This window comes from Budorcas taxicolor, chromosome 21 (genome assembly GCF_023091745.1).
Source record: "Budorcas taxicolor isolate Tak-1 chromosome 21, Takin1.1, whole genome shotgun sequence".
NCBI classification, from domain to species: domain Eukaryota; kingdom Metazoa; phylum Chordata; class Mammalia; order Artiodactyla; family Bovidae; genus Budorcas; species Budorcas taxicolor.
In genome coordinates, this window is record NC_068930.1 from 22,929,114 (window position 1) to 22,945,970 (window position 16,857).

A 16,857-nucleotide genomic window follows, 5' to 3' on the forward strand; every position below is an offset into this window, starting at 1 on the left:
TGCACCAGCCCCAAGCATGCTGTATCCTGCATCAGACATAGACTGGTGATTCGATTCTTACATGACAGTATACATGTTTCAATGCCATTCTCCCAAATCATCCCACCCTCTCCCTCTCCCTCTGAGTCCAAAAGTCCGTTATACACATCTGTGTCTTTTTTGCTGTCTTGCATATAGGGTCATCATTGCCATCTTTCTAAATTCCATATATATGTGTTAGTATACTGTATTGGTGTTTTTCTTTCTGGCTTACTTCACTCTGTATAATCAGTTCCAGTTTCATCCATCTCATCAGAACTGATTCAAATGTATTCTTTTTAATGGCTGAGTAATACTCCATTGTGTATATGTCCCACAGCTTTCTTATCCATTCATCTGCTGATGGACATCTAGGTTGTTTCCATGTCCTGGCTATTATAAACAGTGCTGCAATGAACATTGGGGTACATGTGTCTCTTTCAATTCTGGTTTCCTCGGTGTGTATGCCCAGCAGTGGGATTGCTGGGTCATATGGCAGTTCTATTTGCAATTTTTTAAGGAATCTCCACACAGTTTTCCATAGTGGTTGTACTAGTTTGCATTCCCACCAACAGTGTAGGAGGGTTCCCTTTTCTCCACACCCTCTCCAGCATTTATTGCTTGCAGATTTTTGGATCGCAGACATTCTGACTGGTGTGAAGTGGTACTTCATTGTGGTTTTGATTTGCATTTCTCTAATAATGAGTGATGTTGAGCATCTTTTCATGTGTTTGTTTGCCATCCGTATGTCTTCTTTGGAGAAATGTCTATTTAGGTCTTTGGCCCATTTTTTGATTGGGTCGTTTATTTTTCTGGAATTGAGCTGCATAAGTTGCTTGTATATTTTTGAGATTAGTTGTTTGTCAGTTGCTTCATTTGCTATTATTTTCTCCCATTCAGAAGGCTGTCTTTTCACCTTGCTTATATTTTCCTTTGTTGCGCAGAAGCTTTTAATTTTAATTGGATCCCATTTGTTTATTTTTGCTTTTATTTCCAGAATTCTGGGAGGTGGATCATAGAGGATCCTGCTGTGATTTATGTCGGAGAGTGTTTTCCCTATGTTCTCCTCTAGGAGTTTTATAGTTTCTGGTCTTAAGTTTAGATCTTTAATCCATTTTGAGTGTATTTTTGTGTATGGTGTTAGAAAGTGTTCTAGTTTCATTGTTTTACAAGTGGTTGCCCAGTTTTCCCAGCACCACTTGTTAAAGAGATTGTCTTTACTCCATTGTATATTCTTGACTCCTTTGTCAATGATAAGGTGTCCATATGTGTGTGGATTTATCTCTGGGCTTTCTATTTTGTTCCATTGATCTATATTTTTGTCTTTGTGCCAGTATCATACTGTCTTGATGGCTGCGGCTTTGTAGTAGAGCCTGAAGTCAGGCAGGTTGATTCCTCCAGTTCCATTCTTCTTTCTCAAGATTGCTTTGGCTATTCGAGGCTTTTTGTATTTCCATACAAATTGTGAAATTATTTGTTCTAGCTCTGTGAAAAATACCGTTGGTAGCTTGATAGGGAGTGCATTAAATCTATAGATGGCTTTGGGTAGTATACTCATTTTCACTATATTGATTCTTCCAATCCTTGAACACGGTATATTTCTCCATCTATTAGTGTCCTCTTTGATTTCTTTCACCAGTGTTTCATAGTTTTCTATATATAGGTCTTTAGTTTCTTTAGGTAGATATATTCCTAAGTATTTTATTCTTTTCGTTGCAATGGTGAATGGAATTGTTTCCTTAATTTCTTTTTCGACTTTCTCATTATTAGTGTATAGGAATGCAAGGGATTTCTGTGTGTTGATTTTATATCCTGCAACTTTACCATATTCATTGATTAGCTCTAGTAGTTTTCTGGTGGAGTCTTTAGGGTTTTCCATGTAGAGGATCATGTCATCTTCAAACAGTGAGAGTTTTACTTCTTCTTTTCCAATTTGGATTCCTTTTATTTCTTTTTCTGCTCTGATTGCTGTGGCCAAAACTTCCAGAACTATGTTGAATAGTAGCAGTGAAAGTGGGCACCCTTGTCTTGTTCCTGACTTTAGGGGAAATGCTTTCAATTTTTCACCATTGAGGATAATGTTTGCTGTGGGTTTGTCATATATAGCTTTTATTATGTTGAGGTATGTTCCTTCTATTCCTGCTTTCTGGAGAGCTTTTATCATAAATGGATGTTGAATTTGGTCAAAGGCCTTCTCTGTATCTATTGAGATAATCATATGGCTTTTATTTTTCAATTTGTTAATGTGATGAATTACATTGATTGATTTGCGGATATTGAAGAATCCTTGCATCCCTGGGATAAAGCCCACTTGGTCATGGTGTATGATCTTTTTAATGTGTTGTTGGATTCTGATTGCTAGAATTTTATTGAGGATTTTTGCATCTATGTTCATCAGTGATATTGGCCTGTTGTTTTCTTTTTTTGTGACATCTTTGTCAGGTTTTGGTATTAGGGTGATGGTGGCCTTATAGAATGAGTTTGGAAGTTTACCTTCCTCTGCAATTTTCTGGAAGAGTTTGAGTAGGATAGGTGTTAGCTCTTCTCGAAATTTTTGGTAGAATTCAGCTGTGAAGCTGTCTGGACCTGGGCTTTTGTTTGCTGGAAGATTTCTGATTACAGTTTCAATTTCCGTGCTTGTGATGAGTCTGTTGAGATTTTCTATTTCTTCCTGGTTCAGTTTTGGAATATTGTACTTTTCTAAGAATTTGTCCATTTCTTCCAGGTTGTCCATTTTATCAGCATATAATTGCTGATAGTGGTCTCTTATGATCCTTTGTATTTCTGTGTTGTCTGTTGTGATCTCTCCATTTTCATTTCTAATTTTATTGATTTGATTTTTCTCTCTTTGCTTCTTGATGAGTCTGGCTAATGGTTTGTTAATTTTACTTATCCTTTCAAAGAACCAGCTTTTGGCTTTGTTGATTTTTGCTATGGTCTCTTTTGTTTCTTTTGCATTTATTTCTGCCCTAATTTTTAAGATTTCTTTCCTTCTACTAACTCTGGGGTTCTCCAATTCTTCCTTTTCTAGTTGCTTTAGGTATAGAGTTAGGTTATTTATTTGACTTTTTTCTTGTTTCTTGAGGTATGCCTGTAGTGCTATGAACTTTCCTCTTAGCACTGCTTTTATAGTGTCCCACGGGTTTTGGGTTGTTGTATTTTCATTTTCATTAGTTTCTATGCATATTTTGATTTCTTTTTTGATTTCTTCTGCGATTTGTTGGTTATTCAGAAGTGTGCTGTTCAACCTCCATATGTTGGAATTTTTAATAGTTTTTCTTCTGTAATTGAGATCTAATCTTAATGCATTATGGTCAGAAAAGATGCTTGGAATGATTTCGATTTTTTTAAATTTATCAAGGCTAGATTTATGGCCCAGGATGTGATCAATCCTGGAGAAGTTTCCGTGAGCACTTGAGAAAAAGGTGAAATTCATTGTTTTGGGGTGAAATGTCCTTTAGATATCAATTAGGTCTAACTGGTCTAATGTATCATTTAAAGTTTGCGTTTCTTTGTTAATTTTCTGTTTAGTTGATCTGTCCATAGGTGTGAGTGGAGTATTAAAGTCTCCCACTATTATTGTGTTACTGTTAATTTCCCCTTTCATTCTTGTTAGCATTTGTCTTACATATTGCGGTGCTCCTATGTTGGGTGCATATATATTTATAATTGTTATATCTTCTTCTTGGATTGATCCTTTGATCATTATGTAGTGGCCTTCCTTATCTCTTTTCACAGCCTTTGTTTTAAAGTCTATTTTATCGGATATGAGTATTGCCGCTCCTGCTTTCTTTTGGTCTCTATTTGTGTGGAATATCTTTTTCCAGCCCTTCACTTTCAGTCTGTATGCGTCCCTTGTTTTGAGGTGGGTCTCTTGTAAGCAGCATATAGAGGGGTCTTGTTTTTGTATCCATTTGGCCAATCTTTGTCTTTTGGTTGGGGCATTCAACCCATTTACGTTTAAGGTAATTATTGATAAGTATGATCCCGTTACCATTTACTTTATTGTTTTGGGTTCGGGTTTATACATCCTTTGTGTTTCCTGTCTAGAGAATATCTTTTAGAATTTGTTGGAGAGCTGGTTTGGTGGTGCTGAATTTTCTTAGCTTTTGCTTGTCGGTAAAGCTTTTGATTTCTCCTTCGTATTTGAATGAGATCCTTGCTGGGTATAGTAATCTGGGCTGTAGGTTAATGTCTTTCATCACTTTAAGTATGTCTTGCCATTCCCTCCTGGCCTGAAGAGTTTCTATTGAAAGATCAGCTGTTATCCTTATGGGAATCCCCTTGTGTGTTATTTGTCGTTTTTCCCTTGCTGCTTTTAATATTTGTTCTTTATGTTTGATCTTTGTTAATTTGATTAATATGTGTCTTGGGGTGTTTTGCCTTGGGTTTATCCTATTTGGAACTCTCTGTGTTTCTTGGATTTGGGTGATTATTTCCTTCCCCATTTTGGGGAAGTTTTCAACTATTATCTCCTCAAGGATTTTCTCATGGTCTTTATTTTTGTCTTCTTCTGGGATTCCTATAATTCGAATGTTGAAGCATTTCATGTTGTCCTGGAGGTCTCTGAGATTGTCCTCATTTCTTTTAATTTGTTCTTCTTTTTTCCTCTCTGATTCATTTATTTCTACCATTCTATCTTCTATTTCACTAATCCTATCTTCTGCCTCTGTTATTCTACTATTTGTTGCCTCCAGAGTGTTTCTGATCTCATTTATTGCATTATTCACTATATATTGACTCTTTTTTATTTCTTCTAGGTCCTTGTTAAACCTTTCTTGCATCTTCTCAATCCTTGTCTCTAGGCTATTTATCTGTGATTCCATTTTTATTTCAAGATTTTGGATCATTTTCACTATCAATATTCGGAATTCTTTCTCAGGTAGATTCCCTATCTCTTCCTCTTTTGTTTGGTTTGGTGGGCATTTCTCCTGTTCCTTAACCTGCTGAATATTCCTCTATCTCTTCATCTTGGTTATATTGCTGCGTTTGGGGTGTCTTTGTAATATTCTGGTAATTTGTGGAGTTCTCTTTATTATGGAGCTTCCTTACTGTGGGTGGGGTTGTATCAGTGGCTTGTCAAGGTTTCCTGGTTAGGGAGGCTTGTGTTGGAGTTCTGGTGGGTGGAGCTGGGTTTCTTCTCTCTGGAGTACTGTGGACTGACCAGTAATGGGTTATGAGACATCAAATGTTTTGGAGTAGCTTTGAGCTGCCTGTATATTGAAGCTCAGGGGTGTGTTCCTGTGTTGCTGGAGAATTTGCGTGGTATGTCTTGGTCTGGAACTTGTTGGCCCTTGGGTGGACCTTGGTTTCAGTGTAGATATGGAGGCATTTAATGAGCTCCTATTGCTTAATGTTCCCTGAATTCAGGAGTTCTCTGATGTTCTCAGGCTTTGGACTTAAGCCTCCTGCTTCTGCTTTTCAGTTTTATTTTTACAGTAGCCTCTAGACTTCTCCATCTATACAGCACCAATGATAAAACATCTAGGTTAAAGATGAAAAGTTTCTCCACATTGAGGGACACCCAGAGAGGTTCACTGAGTTACATGGAGAAGAGAAGAGGGAGGGGGTAGTTAGAGGTGACTGGAATGAGATGCGGTGGGGTCAAAAGAGGAGAGAGCAAGCTAGCCAGTAGTCACTTTCTTATGTGGGCTCTATAGTCTGGACCGCTCAGAGGTATTTATGGAGTTATACAGGGGAGAGGAGAGGGAGGAAGTATACAGAGGTGGCCAGGAGGATAAGAGAGAGGAATGAAAAGGAGAGAGACAAATCCTGCCAGTAACCAGTTCCTTAGGTGTTCTCCACCGTCTGGAACACACAGAGATTCACAGAGTTGGATAGAGAAGAGAAGGGGGAGGAAAGAGACAGAGGCCACTTGGTGGAGAAAAAGGAGAGTCCAAAGGAGGAGAGAGTGGTCAAGCCAGTAATCTCGCTCTCAGGTAAAATTGGGTAGTGAAGTTTGGGTTTTTAAATGTACAAAATTGACAACAAAAACCAAAAAGCAAAGATTAAAAATCTAGAGTAGATGTTGGATTTTCAAAAATACAATATTAAAGAAAAGAAGCAGAAGGAAGAAAAAAAAGAGCCACAAGAATTATTAAACAACAACAACCACATAAAGACTATATATGGTGTTTGCCTTAAAAAAAGAGTCTTTTTTTTTGAAAAGTAATAGTAGGTTATAGCAATAAAAATTAGAGGAGAAATAGAAGACTTAACAATTTTTTAAAAAGTTAGGGAAAAAAAAGCAAGAAAAAAAAAGAGGGAAAAAAAATAAGGAATGATTGTAAAAATAGTAAAGATATATCTGGCCCTTCTCTGATGCGGTGGGCAGTGTGGGGTCACTTCCAAGGCGGTTCCCTCTGTTTAACTTCTTCTGTTTGCTGGTTTTTTAGGCTCACTAGTTCAGTCGCGCTGTGGGGAGGGGGGATGCTGCAAACAAATAGCACTGTCGTGTGCACACAGTGTCTCAGCCCCGCTGGACCTGTCCCTTCTCGCAGCGCACAAACCACTCCAGTTCAACGATGCTCAGCCAGGAACCGTCTGAAGCCGGCCCTAGGCTGCGTGCACCTGCCCGGTCTAAGCCGCTCAGGTTCAGCGCTCAGGTAGCCCTCAGAGGCTCAGATTCAGTTGGGACTGCGTTTTGTGCCCTTCCCAGGTCCGAGTAGCTCAGGAGTTTGGAGAGCGCAGTCGCTGCAACTTGTCGCCTTTTCTGTCTCTGCTGCTCAGTTTTCTGGGTGTACCGCTGGCGCCTCTTGTGAGGCAGATGGTGACTGTCCAGCACCCTCAGAAGTCTTAGCAAAGAAGCCTGCTTGCAGTTTGGTAGGTAGAGTCTCTCCGGGGCTGCAATTGCCCCTTTCCAGCCCTTACAGTTCTGTCTGCCTGTCCCCGGCAGGGGATGGTCTGCAGCTGGCTATTTCTGTTCTGTCCTTTGTTCTGTGCACGGTCCTGGCGGTGTCTTATGTTCAAGCTTTTCACGTGGTAGCTATCCCACAGTCTGGTTTGCTAGCCCAGATTAGAACGTTTTGGTTACCCGTGGGGCGTTCCTGCCCGATTCTTACAAATCTCTGCAGCCCGCGCCACCCACGCTTCCCTGCCCTGTCCCCACTTGCTAGTGGCGGATGCAGGCGTCTGTGCTGCTTTTCCGCTGGGGGAGTTACTGTTGGGCTTGTAATCTCTTGGTTTTAATTATTTATTTATTTTTCCTTCCTGTTATGTTGCCCTCTGTGTTTCCAAGGCTCACCACAGACTCGGCAGGGAGAGTGTTTCCTGGTGTTTGGAAACCTCTCTTCTTAAAATTCCCTTCCCGGGACGGGCTTCCCTTCCCGGGACGGAGCTCCCTCCCCACCTCCTTTGTCTCTCTTATCATCTTGTATATTTTTTCCCTACCTGTTTTCGAAGACAATGGTCTGCTTTTCTGGTTGCCTGATGTCCTCTGCCAGCATTCAGAAGTTGTTTTGTGGAGTTTGCTCAGTGTTGAAATGTTCTTTTGAGGAATTTGTGAGGGAGAAAGTGGTCTTCCCATCTTATTCCTCCGCCATCTTAGGACCGCCCAATGTAACCCCTTTTAAGAGCAGGGGCTGAAAGAGGAGCTACTGCTAGACCCCTGGAAGGAGACAGTCCTGAGAATGCTCCAGGGACTGGGTCGGAGCAGCAGAGTGGAGATGTTGGGGGCAGCTGAGGTTGGGGGGAGGGATTTCAGGGTCCCAGTGGCCCCGAGGCAGCCCAGTAGGGGTCTTCTGACCCAAAAGGGATGCAGGCATGGAGCCAACCTTCCCCATGGAGGAGGAGCCTGGACTGGAACTGAGACAGGAGAACAGGGGCCTGAAGGGGTTCAGGGCTGTGACAGGGACACGTGGCCAGAGTGGCAGGGACCCTGGAGACCACGGAATTGCCCAGGTCACCTGTCCAAGACAGTCCCACCAGCCAGGGCTGCAGTCCTACTCACACAGGGGCTCCTCCAGGGTCCAGTGTTGGGGAGCGAGGCCCCTCCCAGCCCACCCCCCTCCTCAGGGACAGCTGCCCTGTTTCCAAGGGACTATTTGCTGAGAGGCCCCCAGGGCGGAAGGGCCAGCACCCTGAGCCCCAGCCAGCTTCCTGCCATCAGGGGCCTTGTTGCCTTTGCTGACAATAAACCCTGGGACAAGCTGAGGCTGGAAAGAGAAACACAGAGCAAACCTGAGATCCTCCCTGGACTCCCAAAGCTCCTTGAGCCCCAGTTGTCAGTGGAGCCCTGGAGCCTGCTGGCCTCCCAGTGGGCACTGCCAGAGTTGGGAAAGGGCACTGGAGTGAGGGAGTCTGGAGGTGTCGTGCTGTCTGTTCCCCAACTGCCTCCCCCTCCACCAACCTCTCCAAAGTCACCCTTGATTCCACCTAAGGTTAAATGACAGCTTTGGATCCATTTGATGGCGCAGAGGGAGGGCTTGGGGAAGGAGAGGCATGGGGGTTCCTGCTGTGTGGCCCTGGGTAAGACCTGTGCTCTCTCTGGGCCTCAGTTCCCCCACCTGGCAATCAGCAGGTTTGCCTGAGTCTCCCAGCAGCCCCTCCTCCACTCTAATCCATGAACCTGTTCATGGTGCCCCCGTCAGAGCACAGCCTGGATGTGGCTGAGCCCTGCCTGCCCAGCAGCCTGGCATGTGGACTGGAAGACGGTGAGCCAGGAAGGTCAAGGCCAGAAAAGGAAGGAAGGAGGAGGTGCCAGAAAGGCAGAGTAGGAAGAAAGAAAATGGATACTCAGAGTTACAAAGAGGCTCTGGAGCTTTGGCAGACACTTCATAGCTAAATGATCCTGAAGTTTCCCCACCTGTGCAATGGGCTTAATACCTACTTTGTGTTAAATAACGAATAAAAACATGTGAAGGGCTCATCGGAGGGCCTGACACATGGCACACTCAATCCAAGACAGTTCCCCCCTTCAGCTTGTGGCCACTTAACTCCATCTGCGCCTCCACCTTCACACGCTCATCCTTTCTCAACTCTGTGTGTACAAACCTCTCTGTCCTTCCTCTTATGAAGACACCAGTCACTGGATTTTGGTTTCACACTCCATCCAGGATGTTTTCCATCCCAGAGGCCTTAACTAAATATGTCTCCAAAGACCCTATTTCTAAATGAATGTGTTTTCTGAGTAGAAATGACATTTTCGGAGGACAATCTTCAATCCATTATGGTCCTCACTGTGTCTTTTCCTGCTGTGTCTATCATACTAAGTGAATTTGTTTTCTTTTTCAGATTTTTCTGTGTTCACTGGAGTTCTTGGGACTCCCAGTGGGTTGATCCCTTGTGTACTTTGTCATTACACTGTGAGACCCCTTCTACAGGATCCCTTTTCCTGGCAGGATCCTGACATCTGTGTTGGGAGTTTCATGAAAGTTTCACCAAAGAATAATTGCACTTGCTTCTGCTCAGGACCCTCCATGCCAATCACCTGTTTGGCACCTATTGTGTTAATTTCCCCAGTTTTCAGAGACATTGGGCCTGACGGATCAAGAACCTTTTGGCCCAAATCCACAAGTGAAGACCTGAAGTTTCTATTTCTCTTGTGGAGACCAAAAAAAAAAAAAACTCCCGTGGAGGTAGGTAGCAGCCTTGACCTTTCCTCTTTCTGAAGGCTCTGATTTTCCTTGTCTACCCTTGCTCTGAGGCTGCAGACCATGTGATCCTGGCTTTAGGGAAGTGTCTCAGCTCCAACTCCTCACCTTGTGCCACCGCAAAGTCTCATTCCTGACCCAAGTGGGCAAATAGGCCAGCCTCCAGATATTTACGCTCAATTCTTCCTTCTCCCTCCTCCCTCCTACAGACAAGCAGGGGTCACATCAGTTCTGCCACTGAAGATTCAGGAGAAACTTGAGCAAATCAATTAATTCTAAAGGTTCTTTCTCTCTTCTCCTCCTTAAAGACTTGACTTTTAATCACCTCCTCCAGGAAGGCTTCCAGGATCCCACCAGCTCCATGTCTGATTGCTCCCAGATTGATAGTTTCGGTCTTTCTGTGAAGCAGCCTGGTGTGGACAGGTCATCACAAGTTCCTGGGTGTTACCTGGGAATAACAGGTGAGGTGGGAAGGAAGGGAGGTGTTGCAGGGGCAGCAGACAGGGCCCAATGTGGATGGACCTGAACACCAGAGACGTAGGTTTTTAGCTGTAAGTGATGAGACCTCACTGACATTCTCTAGGGAGGGGCTGATCCATCAGAGGCCCACTTTGGAACTGACACTCTGGCTGTAGGAGGAAAATGGAATGGAGGCTGGAGCATCAGGGAGGCAGCCTGGGTTCCTGCCTCCGCGTCTTCTGGAGGACCCTCCTGATACACGTGGTCTTCCTGCATCTGCACCTGGAGGCCTGACTCGTGCACTTCATGAGGGGTGGAACTGATCAAGACATGAGAATTCTCAGGCAGACCAGCCCTCCCTGGTGAGCGACCACACAATGAAAGGTGACAAGGGTCCTTCACAGGCCCAACTGCCCAGAGCTGCCCAGACAGCCAGATGCAGCTCCTGAATCTGCCCCTGGTAGAAGGTCAGCACCTCACAGCCTCGCTGTGCCCCAGAATGTCTAGCTGAACAGTGACAGGAGCATTTATGATGAAATGTGGGAGGAGAGTCTGTGTGGTCCTAGATGACAAGACCTCCACGATCGGTTTTTTTTTAGTAACACAAATGTGTTTCTTTGTAATGTATATCCATATAAAGCTTATTTTTACCTTATAATTGTAATATATATGATTTTGTCTTTTCAAATATTATACTTGATTTCTTTGTTACCATGTGGGGTTCTTAACTACTTTTTTATGTTAGCTTTAAAAAAACTTATTTATTTAGGTATTATTGACATGAAACCGTTCTGTATACAACTCAATGAGTTTTCAGGTAAATATACACTTCATTAAACCATCAACAGTCTCAAGGCCATAAACTTTTCCATCACCACCCAAAGATTCCTCCCCATCCACTTTATCGTAATAATTATCACTTTGTCTACATGTGATAAGAACACCCTCTTTTCCAATGATCATTAATTCCAGTTGTTCATTTGTCCAAACTATGCCCTGGATGGACTTGGCCCAGAGACCCAGAGGTGACCACAGAGACTAGATGTTTATTTGCATGGAGCTCTGCTCCAGTGGGTGTGTCAGATGACAAATCCATAGACTAGTTAAATCCTCTAACAAGGTAACCTCAGGAAGTGACCAGCACGATGAAGAGAACAAAGGTCCTGGGACGGAGCAGATGACTTTTGGAGGATCCTCCTACGCAGGTGACATTTCAGCTGAGAACTGAAGACTGACAAAGAGGTGGCCACGCTGAAGGTAGACGGAACAGCTTGTGCAAGATCTTGAGCAGAGAACGAGTCGCCATCTCGAGATTACGTGTAAGAGAGTTGCAGGATCTGGAGAGTTAAGGGGCCATGGAACCATGATCACTGGAGACCGAATGTCCCTGGAGACATGTGAGGCACCATGTGTGGCTCCACAGTTCTTCATCGCAGACAGCCAGGAGGGTGGAAAGTCTGGAGATGGGGCACAATTGCGGTTGCCTGAGCAATCCGGGGAGGCTCTGTGCACTTCTGCTCTAAACAATGATTTACCGTATGTTTGCTGTGTGCTGGGCACTGCAGACCCCACAGCAAAGCTGATTCCTGTCCTGAAGGAGCATCTGGCTTAAAGCAGAGACATTTAGTCTAGGGGATGTGAAGACAGAAGATCCAGAGACATAACAGAACTTTCAGAGGACTCTGAAAAAGAAAAGAGTTGGTCTGTTCTGTTCAAACTCCAGAGAGCCAGGCAAGTGGGCTTTGCACTCTCTAAGGAATTAAAGATGCCCCCAAATGAGATGGGCCACTGTGGGAGCTGATGTTAGAGCATTAGAGCCTTTCCAGCCAGCACTGCTGGATCACTCCCAGTGGAGGCTTGAAACTAATTGTTCCCAAGGATATTCCATGGAACACTGGTCCAAGATGCTGCATGGAAAGAGTTCCCTGAACATGCAAGTTTGAGAAACACTTCCTGCTATTGGTTATTTTATAATGCATACTGCTCTACTCAAGGTCCTAGGAAGTCCTGCAATAAACAAATCTGTTTAACTTTTTAACATGGTGTTAAATGTATTTGGCCATATGAAACTTTTGTCTTGCCTTAACATATGAATTTTATTACTTTTTGAGAATACCTGCCATGGGGATCACCTCCTGGGAGCCCTCCCCACCCACCACACCTGCCACTGGGTGAAGATCATACGGTTCATCCCAGTACAGGAGTGAGGGGCACAGTGGGGGTCCTTCCCCTGCCCTTCCCACAGCTCTGCTTGCCTGGCCCCTCTGGCCCTGGTGACCCTAGAATGCAGGGCTCTGAGGCTTTGTTCTGACACTAGGAGAGGAAGAAGGACTGTGGTGCATTTCTGGCCACCGGTTACTGTAAAGGGCCATTGATCTCAATGCATGGGGGTGCACGGACGGACACACACACAAACACACACTGAGCAAGCACGCAGGCACACAACTTTAAAGACAGGCATTGAGGTGCTGGCAAGGGACCTTTAAGAGCTGCAGGATAAGATGTTGGGCATTGGGGTGGGGCCCAAACCCTGGTTTCCCAGGGATGAGCCCTGTCTAAGGCTCTGGGGTGGGGAGGCAATAGCAGAGGCTTGTAAAAACCTTGGTTTGGGTAAAGATTGATACCTGCTCAGTTGATTCTGCATTCTAAGCAAATCTGGGTAATCAGGGTCTCTGGATTTTGTGTTTTGCCTGTTTGTCTGTTTGGTTTTTTCCTTGTCTTTCTCTGAGCATTAGGAAGCATCTGGCATAGAAACGTGCGCATGCTCTACACATGCAAATGAGGCAACTCCTTTCCCTACAGCAGCAGGTTTCAAACCTACCCCTCTGCTTGCCCTCAATCTACCCGTTCACCCCTAAAAAATTGAAAAGCAACTTCCTGTTTAAGAATAGGGCCACTGGTACTTTTTGCCCTCGTAACCAGGAAAAAGAAGAAAAAAAATCCAGGTTAATGTCAATTAAAAAAAAAGCACAAGCTAAACTTTACAAATTATGTTTTACTCAGGAACCTTATGAAGGACCATAGCCTTGGAGACAGCCTCTAAGATAGTTCTGTGGAACTGTTCCAAAGAGCTAAGGGAAGAACCAGAATATGCATGTGTTTTTGCTGAAAAAAAAAAAAAAAATAGCATGAAGTTGACCATCAAAAGATTATTGCTAGCCATAAACCCAGGCACCTCAAGTTAACCATTTTAGTGCTTTCCTACCTATGGGAAGTGAGTGTGAGCTCACTGAAATTATTAGATGTGCATGTTAACCATCTTGAACTAGTATCCTGTTTTTATCCATTCTGAATTCCTCCCTGGTTGTGCTTTTGAAGGTGGCTGCAGTGGCTGATGGATACATAGAGGGCGACATCCATTGTTTACTGAAATGGCAAGCCATGTTCTTTGTCCTTGGCAATTTCTCCTGGTCAAACTTTGACCAAGGTTTGAGAGGCATTTCATAGCCAGTTTGTCCGAGGGCACTAGAAAGACTCATTCCTAAATCAGGCAAGGATTCTTTCGATAGGCCACTTAATACGCTAGTTTTTCAGATTAGGTCCTGTTGATAACCCCAAATTCTATGGATCACCTGTCTCACTAGTCTTTTGGGATCTAGGAAATATTTTCTCCTGTTGCTTCTCCTAAAATCTAGAGTTGCAGTATTACAGTTACTCTATGTAGAGTTTTATACATGGTAGAGTAACATGTTTGCTGCTGCTGCTAAGTTGCCTCAGTCGTGTCTGACTCTGTGTGACCCCATGGACTGCAGCCTACCAGGCTCCTCCGTCCATGGGATCTTCCAGGCAAGAGTACTGGAGTGGGATGCCATAGCCTTCTCCAGAGTAACATGTTTAGCCATCATTAATTTTGTCAGAGGCTTGGTTACACATTGGGTAAAATAAGAGATAGCAATCTTAGAAGCAGACAGAATATAAGTGATAGAGTGGTGACGTTAATAAAGTCATAGTACAGCAGAGAGAGGCATGAGGCATACATAATTAGAAAACAGTAAGAGACAACAAATTAAAACAGTGATTAGTATAACTAGTTGTAATCTGGTCACAATAAACCATCAAGTCCACAGGAGAGCAAGCTGGATAAGCCAAGTTCTAGAGGGATCAGGTAAAGAGAAAAAGATAAATGTTACATCTTTATTTACAAATGTATACTTTATCAATTTGTTGTGGATCATAGCATAAGAGGAAAGGTTTTCTGGAAACCAAAGATTAAAAACCCTTCTATTTCGGGGCTTCACTGGTGACTAGGTGGTAAAGAATTTGCCTGCCAATGCAGGAAACATGGGTTCGATCCATGGTCTGGAAAGATCCCACGTGCCACGGAGCAACTAAGCCGTGCCCCACAACTGCTGTGTCCACAAACGCCAGAGCCCGTGCTAGGCAACAAGAGAGGCTGTTGCCGTGAGAAGCCCGCACACTGCAACTAGAGGGCAGCTCTGCATAGCAATAAAGAGCTGCAGTGAAGACCCCCCCAAACCAAAAGTAAAAGGAGGTGCCACAACAAAGGTGCAAGGATGTAGCCCTCACAAAATGTGGAAAGTAAAAAAATAGTAAAGAGAGTAAAAAGAAGGTCAGGATGACCAAGGACCCTTCTGGGTTGGGATCCTTTATAACTAATTTCCCTAAGAGTTGGCGGAGCCAGACAAAAAGTCTCCTTCAAATCCCAGTGTATTTCACTGGTTGCCATATGAGTTCCTCTGGATAACAGAGACCAAGCTCTTAAAACACGGGGAGGGGCGGGGAAATGCCTAAAATCAGGTACATTTAATCACAAAGACATAGGAAGAGAAATGTAAGTTTTCACTACAGGGCTTTTGTTCCTTTAAGGTAAGAATTTTAAAAGGATGGTTTATCAAGCTGTTTTCTCTAGCTGCACATGCAAAAATATATTAATTTTTCAATGTCAAAAGAACCCCAATCTGGCCAATTTAGGGTGAGATTTCCTTTAATTATCAATTAAGCAGATCCTTGTAAGTATAAACTCTGTATGAACATAATAAACTATTCCCAGTATCCTTCAACTGAGAATAATCCAATGTGCATGAAAAAAAATCATAGTCTATCTAAGAAACAAGTGGAAATTTTTATTTGAGCTAACCTGGAGGATTATAACCCAAGAGACAGTCTTTCAAAAATCTTTCTGAGGACTGTTCCACCTGTTATAGGTCAAAGCAGAGTTGTATAAGCTTTTGAGACAAAAAGTTATACATTAAATGATATATTATTGTCAGTTTACTCAATCCAGATCTACACAAACAAAGAGAACAATGGGTATGAGTCATCTTGTTCACACTCAGTCGTGTCTGACTTTTGTGATCTGATGGACTATAGTCCACCAGCTTCCTCTGACCATGGGGTTTTCCAGGCAAGAATACTGGAGTGGGTTGCATTTCCTCCTCCAGAAGATGTTGCCAATCCAGGGACTGAACCTGCATTTCTTGCATCTCCTACATTGGCAGCTGGATTCTTTACTGTTGGGAAGAATCTACCTGAGAAGCCTGGGTTATCTTGGTCCCTCACAGAATTAAGAAGGAAGATTATCTCCTAAGAAGCCGTGATCTTTGATGAAATCAAGAAAAAATGTTGCCTCCCAAGGAGGCCTAGTTCATGCAGATGCGCAATACACAAAAAAGTGAAGGAGGAGACCCAAATGGGCAGAGAAAAGTTTATGCTTCAATTTTTCTCAACGTGCCATAAATATGGATTTTGTTTCATTACCATCGAGTGTGTTTCAACTGAGCAAAATCTTCCCACAACTTTTAACTGAATATAAACCAGTTACTGCTTCTCAAAACTAAGTTTCAAGGAGAACCTACTCCTCCAGAGAGGAGCTTAACACCGCAGGATAAAATTTAGGATTATCAGACAATAACAGGAAATCTAAAACCCAAGAGAGACTCACCCCAATTCATCTGGACTCCCTAAGGAGGCAGATGGGCACAAGAGGCCTCTGGCAGTACAAGGCTCAGTGCTTCGTAGAGTTCAGGAGAAGAGGAGAAGCCTTCCCTGGGTGCCTTCTGTAGTCGACTGAAAAAAAAAAGCAAAACCTAAAAGTCACAAATTTATGTTTAGTTTGGAGATGTTACTGAGGACTCTAGCCAAGGAGACACTCTCAGATAGCTCTGAGGAACTGATCCAAAGAGGTAAGGGATGAGTCAGGATATACAGGAGACTTTACTGGTGCTGGGGGAACACATGTAGTTAAAATCAGTAGATAACTGCTGATCACAAAAACCAGATATCTCAAGTCAATGATTTTACTGCTTTTCTATGTATGGGAAGATACAGTGCTCTGGGCTCACAAAAATTATTCCTCTGATATGCATCTTAACTTTCTAGGATCAGTACCTTGTTTTTCTCCATTCTGAATTCCCGTCAGGGTAGGATATTAGGGCTGAAACAGAGGCTGATGGCCTGAGGACACAATGGACAAGACAATTCACCGTTTTCTGAAAATGCAGGCAACATTCTTTGTCCACATTTACATCACTTCTAAGGCTGGTGGGTTCATGCTCTTCTCACTGCAGAGGCAGGACAAGCTGTTTTAATCACTGAGGCAGGAGGGCCACATTGCTGCCCCTCACCAACACTGCAGACACGTGTCTTCAAGACCCTGGGGTCCATCACGAGCTCCTTTTTTGATTCCACAGAGAGTAGTTGGCCTGGAGGGCATTCACTCCTGGCTTCCTCTAAAATGTGCTTTAGTCAGTCAGTGTTTAGTGAGCCTGCAAAAATTCTGGAGCCAATCTCAGGTGAGGCTGAACACCAGGTGGGGCCCACGGACCGAAGG